This window comes from Cimex lectularius, unplaced genomic scaffold (assembly GCF_000648675.2).
Source record: "Cimex lectularius strain Harlan isolate CLEC.00 unplaced genomic scaffold, Clec_2.1 scaffold87, whole genome shotgun sequence".
Taxonomy (NCBI): domain Eukaryota; kingdom Metazoa; phylum Arthropoda; class Insecta; order Hemiptera; family Cimicidae; genus Cimex; species Cimex lectularius.
In genome coordinates this window covers 804,878-817,367 of record NW_019392768.1, presented here as the reverse complement: position 1 = coordinate 817,367, position 12,490 = coordinate 804,878, and the positions used below count along the sequence as shown (strand labels likewise).

The window sequence follows — 12,490 nt, the reverse complement described above, 5'->3', positions numbered from 1 at the left end:
AGCAAACTGAAGTATACTTCACTAAAGCTCTCCGTTGCCATTTCATTTGTCGCCGAGAATCAAATAGATTACACGACATTTGAAAAAAAAAAAAAAAAAAAAAAACGGAGGGAAAATTCAAATGGTGGGGTTGAGATGGGAAGTTAGTGTCCGAGTGGATCGAGGTCACGATAGCTCAAGCGGTAGAGCAGCGGCATATTTAGCCGAAGGTCGTGGGTTCGAATCCCGCTTCTGACACTGACTTTTTTATCTCAACCAAAACCTTAATTAATTGAAAAGTTATTATCATCATTGTTGACAGAACTTGTTTGGTATACCTGGTTGAAGTTCTGATTCAATGTTTTCAATAATAACTTATATATAAATATCCTCCAAAACCAAATCATTATATTGGGAAAAACATAATAATTTATTAGGTATTAGCAGCTCAGCAGACAGTCTACACATGCTATTTGTGTTTTAAGTTATTGTGCATTTAGCTTTCTTTTTTTAAGATCGTTTGAATGTAATAATAATAAACACTTTTCAATTCTACTCTATTCATAGATCTAAGCTTATTTGACAATTTCATCTATCTGTCCGGGCTGATGATGACAGGCTTCAGTCAATCCTGCCAAGCTGTCCATCCACAACCCTATGAAACAAGCAAATTTACATTTTATAAACATTTTCCGTGGAATTGAATTCATCCTGTGTTAATATAATTCAGTCTGTCCGCTTGTTTCCGTCTACTGCGTCGTTTATAAGATGGGAATAAAGATTGTTATTTAAATTAATGATTACACTCCCTGGGAAAGGTGGAAAAAAATGAAAAAAGATATACGTGTGAGAAGAATGAATTAGCAAAAGAATTTAACTTTTATGCAACCCAAGTTTGCACTTCAAGCCAAAATTAAAAGAATGCGATAAATTATAACGAGTTTTTTTTTCTTTCTTTAATTTATAAAACCGGATTTATTATAAACAAGTACGCCGGTGAATCTGGCGTTGTTTTTATTACGGTATTTCCCGGTTTTACGCTAAGAGGATGCTCTAATCGTACCATGTCCTTCAAAACTGTGCCCAATTGATCATCAACAGCAAAAATGTTCCACTTTTGACTATATTGAGTAATTGTTGTGTTGTAACGTGGTGTTTATATCCCTAGTGTAGCCGGATCGGTCTGAAAATAGGATCGTAGAAATCATTAAAAGATTCTCCTGCCGGAACAAGGATCTTCGATGAAGGTCCGGTTGTCGAATGTTAACGAGAACTAAGATGTTTGATTCTTTTTGATTCGCTAATTAAATTATCCGCAGTGTGCTGTATCGATTTCTAAGAAAAGAGGGACACTGGGAATCATCATGCCACCGGATTTAAACAAATCCAAGCGATGTGAAGGTATAAAATTGGCTTTCTCCGATATTTATACTAACAAGGCTTTTGATCTTAATATTATTATATAATTATGCCTTATATATAATGGCACATCACAAAAATACAATAAATAGTCGTCTGAAAACAACACATGAGGCAGAAACTAAAATACGGAGCATCAAAGGCAGCAAATGTTCAAATTATCCCACTAACACACTAAAACGAGCAAAGAAAACACATAAACAAATCGACCAAGCAAAACATCAACATACAAATCACCAAGCAGTTAAATGATTATTGTATACATAATGAACAAAAACACCCAAAAATAAATAAACAAACATAACGCAACCGCAAATCAGGATAGATTTATTACATGGATACAAATACTAAGAAATAAAATCATATCAAAACATCCACATAAACAGAAAAAAGATGTAAACAAACATAAAAAACATGAGCATACATAAATAAGCAAAACGTATAAATAATATTGCTCACGGAACAACTTTGAATCGATGATATATAACCTAACCCGTCCCTAACCATAAATATACCTAACTGAACATAACTTCTTTCTAACATAACCATACTTTACCTAACCTCACTCGCTTCTAACCCTAATTATGCTTAACCTTATCCTAAACCGTCCGTTACCTCACCTAACCTAACCATTCCTATCTGATAATTAAAAAGAAACAATTCTGTACAACTGGTTTTCTGGATTTCGAGAATTAAATGCTCATGATCAGTTTGTGGAAGAAATCTACAAGTACAATGATTAGAAGATTTTGATAATTTTGCCAATTTCACGATCTTAGAGAACTGTATATAAAACAAAAGTTCGTTGTTGAAACATGGGTGTCCAAGCGATGCCTAATCCAAACCCAAACCTAACCGCAAACCTAAACCGTCTCTAATATAGCCCAACCAAAACTAACCCAGTGCGCACTACACTCCCCAGCAACGCGAAATGGATGACGCGAAAATCGTCACGAAAAAATCTGTGCTTCCAGCCAAAAATTAATCAATGTTAATATAAATACAATAAAAATATACAGTAGGTATGAGAGGCTGAAAATCTTGATTTAACTAACACAAACACAGACAAACAAACGAACAAAAAAATGTTGGTATAACTTGTAAGAAATTAAAAGAACAAATGCTAAAATTAAGTTCACTAATTTCGTGGTCCACTTGATCAATTAATATATTACAATTAATTAAGGTTTTTAGTTGAGATTAAAAAAAGTCAATGGCACGCGCGGGATTCGAACCAACGATCTTCGGCTTGATACGCCGTTGCTCTACCACTTGAGCTATCGTGACCTCGACCCATTCGGACACCAACTTCACATCTCAACCGCACCTTCTGAATTTTCCCTCCTTTTTGCCATTTTTCAAAAATTGCTGAAATTAAGGTTCAAGTTATCAACCAACCTAAATGATAAAAAAAACAAGCTGACGACAAAGAATCATATAAACCCACGTACGATTCAAAACTCAAGGTATATTAAATGGGTATTAAGTCGTGTTAAGTGCACGGCTTGCAGATCCCCCCCCCCCGAGGATCTGAGCCGTAAAGAAGGAATAGTTCTTATCAGATTAAGAATAGGCCATACGCGGTTGACACATGGGCACTTTCTGGTGGGCCAATCCCCCCACAGGTGTCCGTTATGCAGAGAAAGGTTGCTCGATATGTCCCACATAGTCGAAGCCTGTCGTGCCTTGGCTCCCTACAGGGTGCGAATAGACATTCCGCCAGGTTTAAAGAGAGTTTTCGGACACAACAGCGAGTTTCAGGGTTCTCTGTTTCGCTTTTTAAAGAAATTGGGAATTTTTTATTGTATATAGAAATAAAGGTATGTGTTTTGGGTTTCTGTGTCTTTGTATGAGTGAATGTATTTATTGGTGTGAATGGGGAGGGGCTGATGGCGAAGTAGCTTCTCCATCGCCTCTCAGGTTGTGTGTATGTCTTGGGCAGATGGCGAAAATTTTATAAAATGCCCCTTTGACCCCAATCTAGGTTAGTTTATTATAGGGAATAGGTAGATGGAGGAATATCGAGTACTCCATCTACCGAACAGTATGTATATGTATACCAAAAAAAAAAAAAAGGTATTAAGGTTTACAAAACTGATCTAACTACTAGTACGCAACAAAAAAGCAATAACTTGTATATATTTAAGTTCTTGTTCTTACCTAATATAAAGAAAATACAACATTTTCAGCACGTAATCAAAAATAACATTGGAAGCATTTCGCTACTTTTAGTATAATAAAAAATCGAAAAAACCATACATTTTTGCTTCTTATACAACTTTATTGAAATTGCTTTTAAAATTTATTCCAAAATGTATTTAAGATCTGCTCATTATGCCTGTTGTTATCCTGATATTTCTGAATACGAACAATTATTAGTGAAATAAATTTGTAACAAGGTTTTAAATTATTTTCAAAAAAGTTTGTAGAATGTGTTTTGTTGGGTAATTGAGCAATTCAAGAAATTGCCAGCAGTCAGCAAATTACATTTGGCAGAGAGGTGTTGAACTTATTATGTACGGTGTTTAGAAATACGTTCTGCGGTCTATCCGTGAAGGACTTACATAATCAAGATCTGGGTTAACAATAGAGACATAAAGCAAAACTGACGGTTTATGTCTCCAGTCTGATTTAGACCCGTTATTATTGAACTAGAACTGGGCATATTTAAGGACGTGGTGTAAGAAGGTGTGTGTAAAAAAATGTACATCAAGCTCTACCGATATATTTTTTTTAATATACATCCGCATTGTTCTGTTTTAAGCCAATTTTATTTCTAACAGTCGTCCAGGGATGACGTCGTTACATGGCCAAGTAATCGCGGGTCCACTCTTTCAATAGCCTGGGAGATTTTACTGAAAGATTATTGATTATTTCTTAATGGATTAGGTTGTCAAGTATTTGAAATAGAAGCTAAAGAATAAAGTCTAGGAAGTAAGGTATGTTTAGGTCGGGGTACATATTATTGTTTCCTGACATACAAGGAGGACTTTGGTTTGGAAAGCCTGAATGCCATATAGGCTAGAGTAGTGATAATATAATTCCTTGAGGTACACCGGCGCTGATAGAATAAATATCAGATGTAGGGGAACTATGGAATATGACGTCGGATAAGTAGGATTGGATGAGGTGGAAGAAAGTGAGTTTCCTCCACAGGCCAAATGCCAATGCTTGATAGATGTCCAGAAAGACAGCTGGACAGTGCTGCTTCAAATCAGTGGCAGCGTAGGTGTCCAAAACAAGATGGGTTTAGTGTATGGTGTATTGTAGTAACCGAAGCCGAATTGGAAGTCAGGAATACGGATTTAAGGGTGTTAATATTTGCAGTTTGTTAATAAGAAGCTTTTCGGCTTATCCAACATATCCAATCATCAAGATGGGATAGTAGAAAGTTGGGGTTATACACAATTGCATTTGTTTTTCTGTATAAGTTCTTTGTGTTTAAGTGTGTTTATTTTTGTGTTTTTGCATGCCAGGGTTTCTTGGATGGTTTCTTTCATTTTATTTGTGCGAGTGTGGGTAGCTGTTTACATTTCACTGTGCGCGTCTCGCATTTTTGTTTCTTGACCTCCCCCTCACGCTCTCTCTCACTGTCTCTCTATCTATCTATCTATCTATCTATTTTTCTATATATCTATCTTTCTCTTTATCTCTATATCTCACACACTCTATCCATTTCCCTTTATTTTTATCTTAATCCCATTCACACCCTCTGTTACTCTATCTCTAATCTGTTTCTCTCTTTAAATCTCATTCTCCTCCTTCTATCTATCTATCTGTTTGTCTACCTATCTACCTATCTATGTCTTTCAGTTACTCTATCACTCTCTTTGGTAATTTTTCTTTCTCTGTCTCTACTCTCTAAGTCCCTTTCTTTCTTTCTTTCGTTCTATTAAAATTTTGTTTTTATTACGTCTAATTATACATCTATATGCTCTCTGTATCTCTCTCTCTCCCTCTCTCTCTCCCTCTCCCTTTTCCTCTCCCTCTCTCTCTCTTTCTTTCGTTCTCTTAAAATTTTATACATCTATATGCTCTCTGTATCTCTCTCTCTCTTTCTCTCTCTCTCTCTCTCTCTCTCTCTCTCTCTCTCTCTCTCTCTCTCTCTCTCTCTCTCTCTCTCTCTCTCTCTCCCTTTTCCTCTCCCTCACTCCCACTCTCTTTCTCTCCCTCTCTCCCTCTCTCTCTCTCCCACTCTCTCTCTCTTTCTTTCGTTCTCTTAAAATTTTGTTTATATTATGTCTAATTATACATCTATATGCTCTCTGTACCTCTTTCACTCTCTCTCTCTCTCTCTCTCTCTCTCTCTCTCCCCCTCCCTCCGTCCCTCTCCCTCCCTCCCTCCGTCCCTCTCCCTCACTCCCACTCTCTCTCTCTCTCTCTCTTTCTTTCTTTCTCTTAAAATTTTGCTTATATTATGCATAATTATACATCTATATGCTCTCTATCTCTTTTTTCTCATTTCTCTCAGTCTACTCTCTGTCTTCTTCTTTTTTCTCCTGTAACTTTCTTTGACTTTTTATATAGACGTTTGTCTGGAATAGATTGTTTGCTTGTGAACGTGTGTCTTGTGTGATTGTTTATTTGTGATTTTATTATTATGCTCCTTGCAATTAGACGAAAGATAATAATACAAGCAGATTTGAAAGAAAAAATTAATTTATTTACTCATTTCCTTGCTAAAGTTGAAAATTTATACAACTTTCAACATCCATAACCGTGAATGTACTCGATCGTTTCATTCAATCGAAATCAAACAAATAATAAACTTTTTTCATATAGTAGGACTCTTTTCAAGTCATAAAGTCGGAAAAGAATTTCACACTGAGAAACAGAAATCTTCAATCTTACCTTCTGAGAGAAAATTATGTAAGACGATATGTATATTTTATCGCGACTATAATTTTAAACTTGGAACAAAACTGCATGCAAAGTGTGAAAAATACGAAATTAACGGTGTGCGAATCAAGTCTTCCTTGTTCGGGTTGGAACAGACAAAAGGGAAAGTCATTTTGAAGAACGGAAGTAGGTGTTCTATTGACTCGATTAAAGGTCGACTACACTTTCAAAAGCATTCCCTGGTTCGTATCTCTACCCGATGAAAATTGCGGCTACTATTTTACAACAATTTTAAAATAGTTGGTTTATAGTTTGGTGGCATGGTGCATGTTGGTGCGGGGCATAGGCGCGTAGCTCTGAAAATTTGACATCCGCTTCCGGCCTTTCTAGAGTACGAAACGGAAGAAGAAAATCATTTCGTCCTTTACGCCATTATGCAATTATGCATCAATTTAAAGACGAACCATTCCGCGAAACAAGCCGCACCGGGATTTGATGAGGAAATTTGTCGTACCTAGTGGAAATCCAACCCATTTGACTATTGGCGACAACTACTCACTACAATTAATTTAAAATATTTCCCAAGACGAGTAAAAATGTGTCCAAAGGTTATAAGAAACAGTAGTTAAAGAAAATTTTAAGAAGCTTTCTTTTAATATATTAATTTCCTTTTAACTCTGTACATGAGCATCCAGATCAAATAAGACAGATTATTATTTATATAATTGTTGCCGAATTTTACATCTTTAACCTAGGTAAAATTTAAATATTCTTAACTACGAAAAAGAAAAAACGAGCCTTAATAAATAATTACCTAAAATACTGAAATAGCCCATGAATATAGTGCAAGAAATAAGAACCTTAGAACTTTTTTTTTCTCTGTATTGAAATAGATTTGCTTGGAGTTCGAATTGAATAATTTCCGGGAGGAAAATTGAAATCAGACTTGGAAAATCGCCACTAACCACCCTAGGTTAAACGTCAGATTAGCAATTACAGTACGTACAGGTCACTTCGCTATTAGAGACATACGTTATGGCCGTGAGGATTGCCCCTGATCCCTTTTCCTACGCAAGATATGAAATTGGTATCAGCATGCATTCTGTTTAAGTAGATTATTATCGCCGTGGTAACGGACACCAAAAGTACGAAAACTCTCTTACAAACTGAGCCTAGAAAAAATATTCAATAGTGAAAACTAAAAATTAATAAAATTTCGATACGTGATTCAACGTAAGAATTTTTTTACAATACCGAATGGTTTAATTTGCCTAGAACAATATAAAGGAAAGAAACAACTACAAAGTACACATAAGGTTTAACATTGCCCTGAATTTAAAGTACAAAGTAATTGTAAACTGTTGAGCTGTTCAGCTGAAAGGAGAAAAAAAATCTCTCATAATAGCTATGCAAGCAACCCAGTCGTTTCCAAATATTTTTCTGTTTTTCATTGATCTGATATTGCTTGATATTCCAGGCAAGAAAAATTCTGTATGTTATTTCATGTTTTTTGACTAATGTAGGTCCAATAGCATAATTGCTCCGCCTATTGTTTGGTATACCAGAAAATTTCAAAAAGTAGTTTGATTTTTTAGAAACTGGTAGTTGTAAAATATTTAATCCAGGTTCTTACAGCAGTTTGGTTATTTTCAGGCTTTCTATCCATTTCCATCCATTTCTCTGTACCTTTATCATCCTCTCGTTGTTTTTCTCTCTCTCTCTCCACTTCTTTCTCTCTCCCTCCCTCACTGCATCTCTCTCTCTTTTCTCTCTCTATCACTCACTCGCTCAATCTATCTATTTATCTATCAACCTACATATCTTTATATTTATCTATCTATCTTCTCCTTTGTCACTCACTCTTCCCTCTTCCTTTCTCTCTCTCTCTCTCTCTCTCTCTCTTTCTTCTCTCTTTTCTCTCTTTCTTTCTCTCATTCACTCACTCACTCAATCAATCAAGCTATCTGTACATCTATCAGTCTGTCTGTCTCTTTCTCTGTCTGTCTGTCTCTGTCGTTTTCTCTTTTCTATTCTCTCTCACTATCTATCACTCACTCACTCAATCTATCTATCTATTTATTTATCAACCTACATATCTTTATGTTTATCTATCTGTCCAAATCCCAATATCTTTATTTTACTCTTTGTCACTCACTCTCTCTCCTCTCTCTTTCTCTCTCTTCTCTCTCTCTCTTTCTCTCTCACTCACTCACTCAATCAATCAATCTATCTGTACATCTATCAGTCTGTCTGTCTCTGTCGCTTTCTCTTTTTCATTCTCTGTCCCTCTCTATCACTCACTCACTCAATCTATCTATCTATTTATCTATCAACCTACATATCTTTATGTTTATCTATCTATCTTCTCCTTTGTCACTCACTCTCCCCTCTTCCATTCTCTCTCTTTCTCTCTCACTCACTCAATCAATCAATCTATCTATCTGTACATCTATCAGTCTGTCTGTCTTTGTCGCTTTCTCTTTTTAATTCTTTCTCCCTCTCTCTCACTTACTCAATCATCCTATCAGTCTATTTAGCTCTATCTATCTACCTATCACTCTCTCTCTTCCTCCTTTTCCTCGTTAATTGTAAGAGTGGTTTTTCGCGACCTAAATTTGCTATCGTTTTTAGCCAAAACTATATTCATTCATTCATTCTGACTGAATCACACATTCACTTTCTATCTATCCGTTAATCTACATATCTAGCTATTTATTTATCTACTTACCTATCTATCTGTCCATTTCACTGCATCTTGATCATCCTCTATTTCTCTCACTCTCCTGTCAATCTCTCTATATATTTGTTTATTTATGTGTTTATTTATTTATCTATGTAACTATCTCTCCATTACTCCATGAAGCTGGATGTTTTTTTTCTTGTTTCTTGTAGGTTCAATAATATTTTTTCTAGGTATTGGACGGTATACCAAAACACAATTGCAATTATCTTTGACTCTTTTTGCCTCTTTTGTTGTTATTAATTCGTAGCAATACTATTTTTTCAGGTATGGCTTGTTATGACTGAAAGGTTCATAAAGCTGTTTGTCTGTTTTCAAGCTCGTAATATTTTCAAAATATTCATTCCAGCTATGGCTTGATAGGCTAGAAAAGTTGATAAAGCAGTTTCACTCATTTTAATGATACTATTGTTGTATATTAACTATGACTGTGTCATTTCTTGATCCTGGTAGGTTGTAGGTTAAACACTATTATTATTGGTTATTCTAGCTTTGCTTTTTTAGTTTCAGGAAAGCTGTATTGTTTTTTTCTTATGCCTTCTCTTTTGCTCAATTTTTCATCCATTGTTTGATATTAAAATATTACAATGCTATTGTGTTTCATCTTATTATTTTTTCCAATTATTTGTCTATGTTGGAAGGAATAATTATTATTTAGAGACTAATTTATATCATCGTATTAAAGAATATCCTAACCATTGTTGCATAGACACTTGTAAAGTCAGACGTCGTACATTTTATGAAACCCAAGTTTCTAGAAGCTACACGATCATGTATGAATAATGGTCCTCAAACGTACACTTCTTATCAAAGACCACCCCCAAATCAGTAACTGCGGTGTCCTCCCCAAGAGGGACACCACCTAAGAATACTGTTCTGAGAAAGGAACTTTTTTTTCAGAAAAAGAAATTTAATGCCATTTATTTTGATTAATCGAAAACCTTTTGACAGTGCGGAAATAGCTTTTTGTAACAACAAATAATCATTAAACGTAGAGATGAATTAGGTCATCAGCAAACAAAGATGCTTTAGACAATTTAATTTGAACGTAATTAAAGAAAATATTAAACAAAATTGGGCCTGAATGTAATCCCGGAGGGACTCCTGATCTCATAGATACCTAGTCCGAAAAAAATCCGAAAAGATCTACCGACATCCAAATCCACATCGGTCCACCAACCCCCGTCGCAACTTGTGAATCAGCACAAAATGACCCACTGTGTCGAAGGCCTTTGAAAGGTCAGTACAAACGGAATGAACCTCCTGGCCATCATCGAAAGCAAACAGTATAAAATCTTTATAGGGGATTAAATTAGTTAAGGTCGACCGATCGATAAAGGTCATGTTGATCTATGTCAATGAACAAATGATAAATTTTCAGACAGGATCTGGTTCATCAGCACACCTATGAGATGGATCATGTCGATTTCTTTCGCCCATATACGAAGCAATTTAGAAAATTTGTCAGGATCATCGGGGTCCAACATTATTTTCCGCTTGGACAACCCCTTCTAACAAAGAGTAAGGAGTAGGATTCAGGGGTAATGATGGACGCCAAACATTGATAAAGGTTCAGGATCCTTTCAGGTGGTTAGAAATTGCCTGTGAATAAGACCTTTTCAGGTTGCGTCCCACACCCCGGGTCACTCCTGTTTACACTCAGTGTCATAATCGAGATTATTTATTCTCTTCATCCTTTCAGGTGTACCACCCGCTCCAGACTGTATTTTCTATCCTTCAGCTGTAAAATAAGAGTAATAAACAGGTGCCTCCTTTTGCTCTGTCTCCCCCCGCCATGAGACGCTTAATGCATTTTCCGATCGCAATATGCCTGCGAGAGGCTTACAGAGATCAAATGCACCAGGTGTCTCGGTGGGTTTGCCACCAATTAAACGAACAGTACAACAAAAAGTACACTGGTCTGTAAAAATAACCACACATCCTAATCTACAATAATGGATAATATGGATATCCAATAATGGTACCAAGTAAGAGAATAAAAGAAAAAAACATTGGGCATCGGCCATGCCAACAAAGCAGCATTTATCATTACAAAAGAACAGAATGATACAAAAGTAAAATGGAACATGGAGTGGTTAAGGCGTCAGACTCTCGGCTAGTAGATCCCGCGGTCGTGGGTTCGATCCCCACCGTCGCCTCTGGACTTTTTTCTGACGCCTAAGGGGACCGGTGGCCGCAATTGAAAGAAATTGACACTCATCAATGGAAGGGGCGGGATCGAATCTCAGTGACCCTGAATTTGGTCCCAACCCCCTTCAAAAATGAGTTTTTCGATGGAAGAACACAAGTACAACGGGGGCTCAAGTTCCCATTTGTGTTGCGAGCCCTCCCCCAAAATATGGAGCATGGAGCCAGGGATAAAGTACAATAAGCTATACAGCTCAGCTGCAGTGCTCAGGAGGGAACTCCTCCAGTCCCTGGTATCCAAATAAAAAAAAATGGAACATGGCAAAACAAGATTCTTTCCTATCGTAAATTTAAGATTGAAAACGACTGATTGAACATTGATCTATAAATCCATTATATTTAGTGGTCTATTGACCAAATTACGTCTTTCAATTAATTAATCTTTTTACGTAAGGTTTTGGTTGCAATGAAAAAGCCAGTGCCAAGAGCGGAATTCGAACCCACGACCTTCGGCTAAATNGGCTGAGAAATGATGAGAAAAGAAGAGAAAAAGAGAGAGAGTAAAAGAAGGACAGAAAGATAAAAAAAAAGACAAAGCAATTAACACACAACAAAACTTCCTTTTCCAAATATTAAACCATATAAAACGAATGTCAATATATTTATTTTAACTAACTAATTATGCTGAAAAAGTGTAAGAGGAAAAGACAAAGAAAGGAAGTCTCAAAGCAAGAGTAACTTCAAAAAGTAAAATTAAATCCATTAGGTTTCGTGGTCAAATTGACCAAATAAATTCTTTCAATTAATTAATCTTTAAGTAAGGTATTGGTTGAGATAATAAAGTTAGTGTTACGAGCGAGATTCGAACCCACGACCTTTGGCTAAATTCGCCGGTGCTCTACCACTTGCGCTATCATTTTTTTCAATTACACGACATTTGAAAAATGGCAAAAAGGAGGAAAAATTCGAAAGGTTTTGGTTGAGATGGGGAGTTGGTGTCCGAGTAGATCCAAGTCACGAAAGCTCAAGTGGTAGAGCAGCGGGGTATTTAGACGAAGGTCGTGGGTTCGAATCCCTCTCGTGGCACTGGTTTTTTTCATTTCAACCAAAACCTTTCATAAAAAGATTAATTAATTGATCTATAGGATGAGTGTAAGTTCATGGTATAGAGAATATTTCTGAAAAACCATATTTAAGAAAATGAACCAAAAATGCGATTGACGTTCTAATTTTTACTGTTCTCATCCAGATTTTACTTTTAACTTACGTTTTTTTTTAAATTCGTTGTTCAACTGGTCTAATCATTATAAAATACACGGGGTAAATTTATTTACGATAAATTTTTGTTTAAATATTTGAAGAAAA

At 36.0% G+C, this 12,490-nt stretch overlaps 1 protein-coding gene and 1 long non-coding RNA gene across 2 annotated transcripts in view; one reads left to right on the top strand and one right to left on the bottom strand.

The window, feature by feature from the left end:
- Window positions 1–12,490, bottom strand: part of LOC106667788 — a 245,019-nt gene that overhangs the window by 142,521 nt on the left and 90,008 nt on the right. The window lies entirely within an intron of this gene.
- Window positions 1–12,490, top strand: part of LOC106667770 (organic cation transporter protein-like) — a 93,704-nt gene that overhangs the window by 52,002 nt on the left and 29,212 nt on the right. The gene's annotated exons all lie outside the window — the stretch shown is intronic.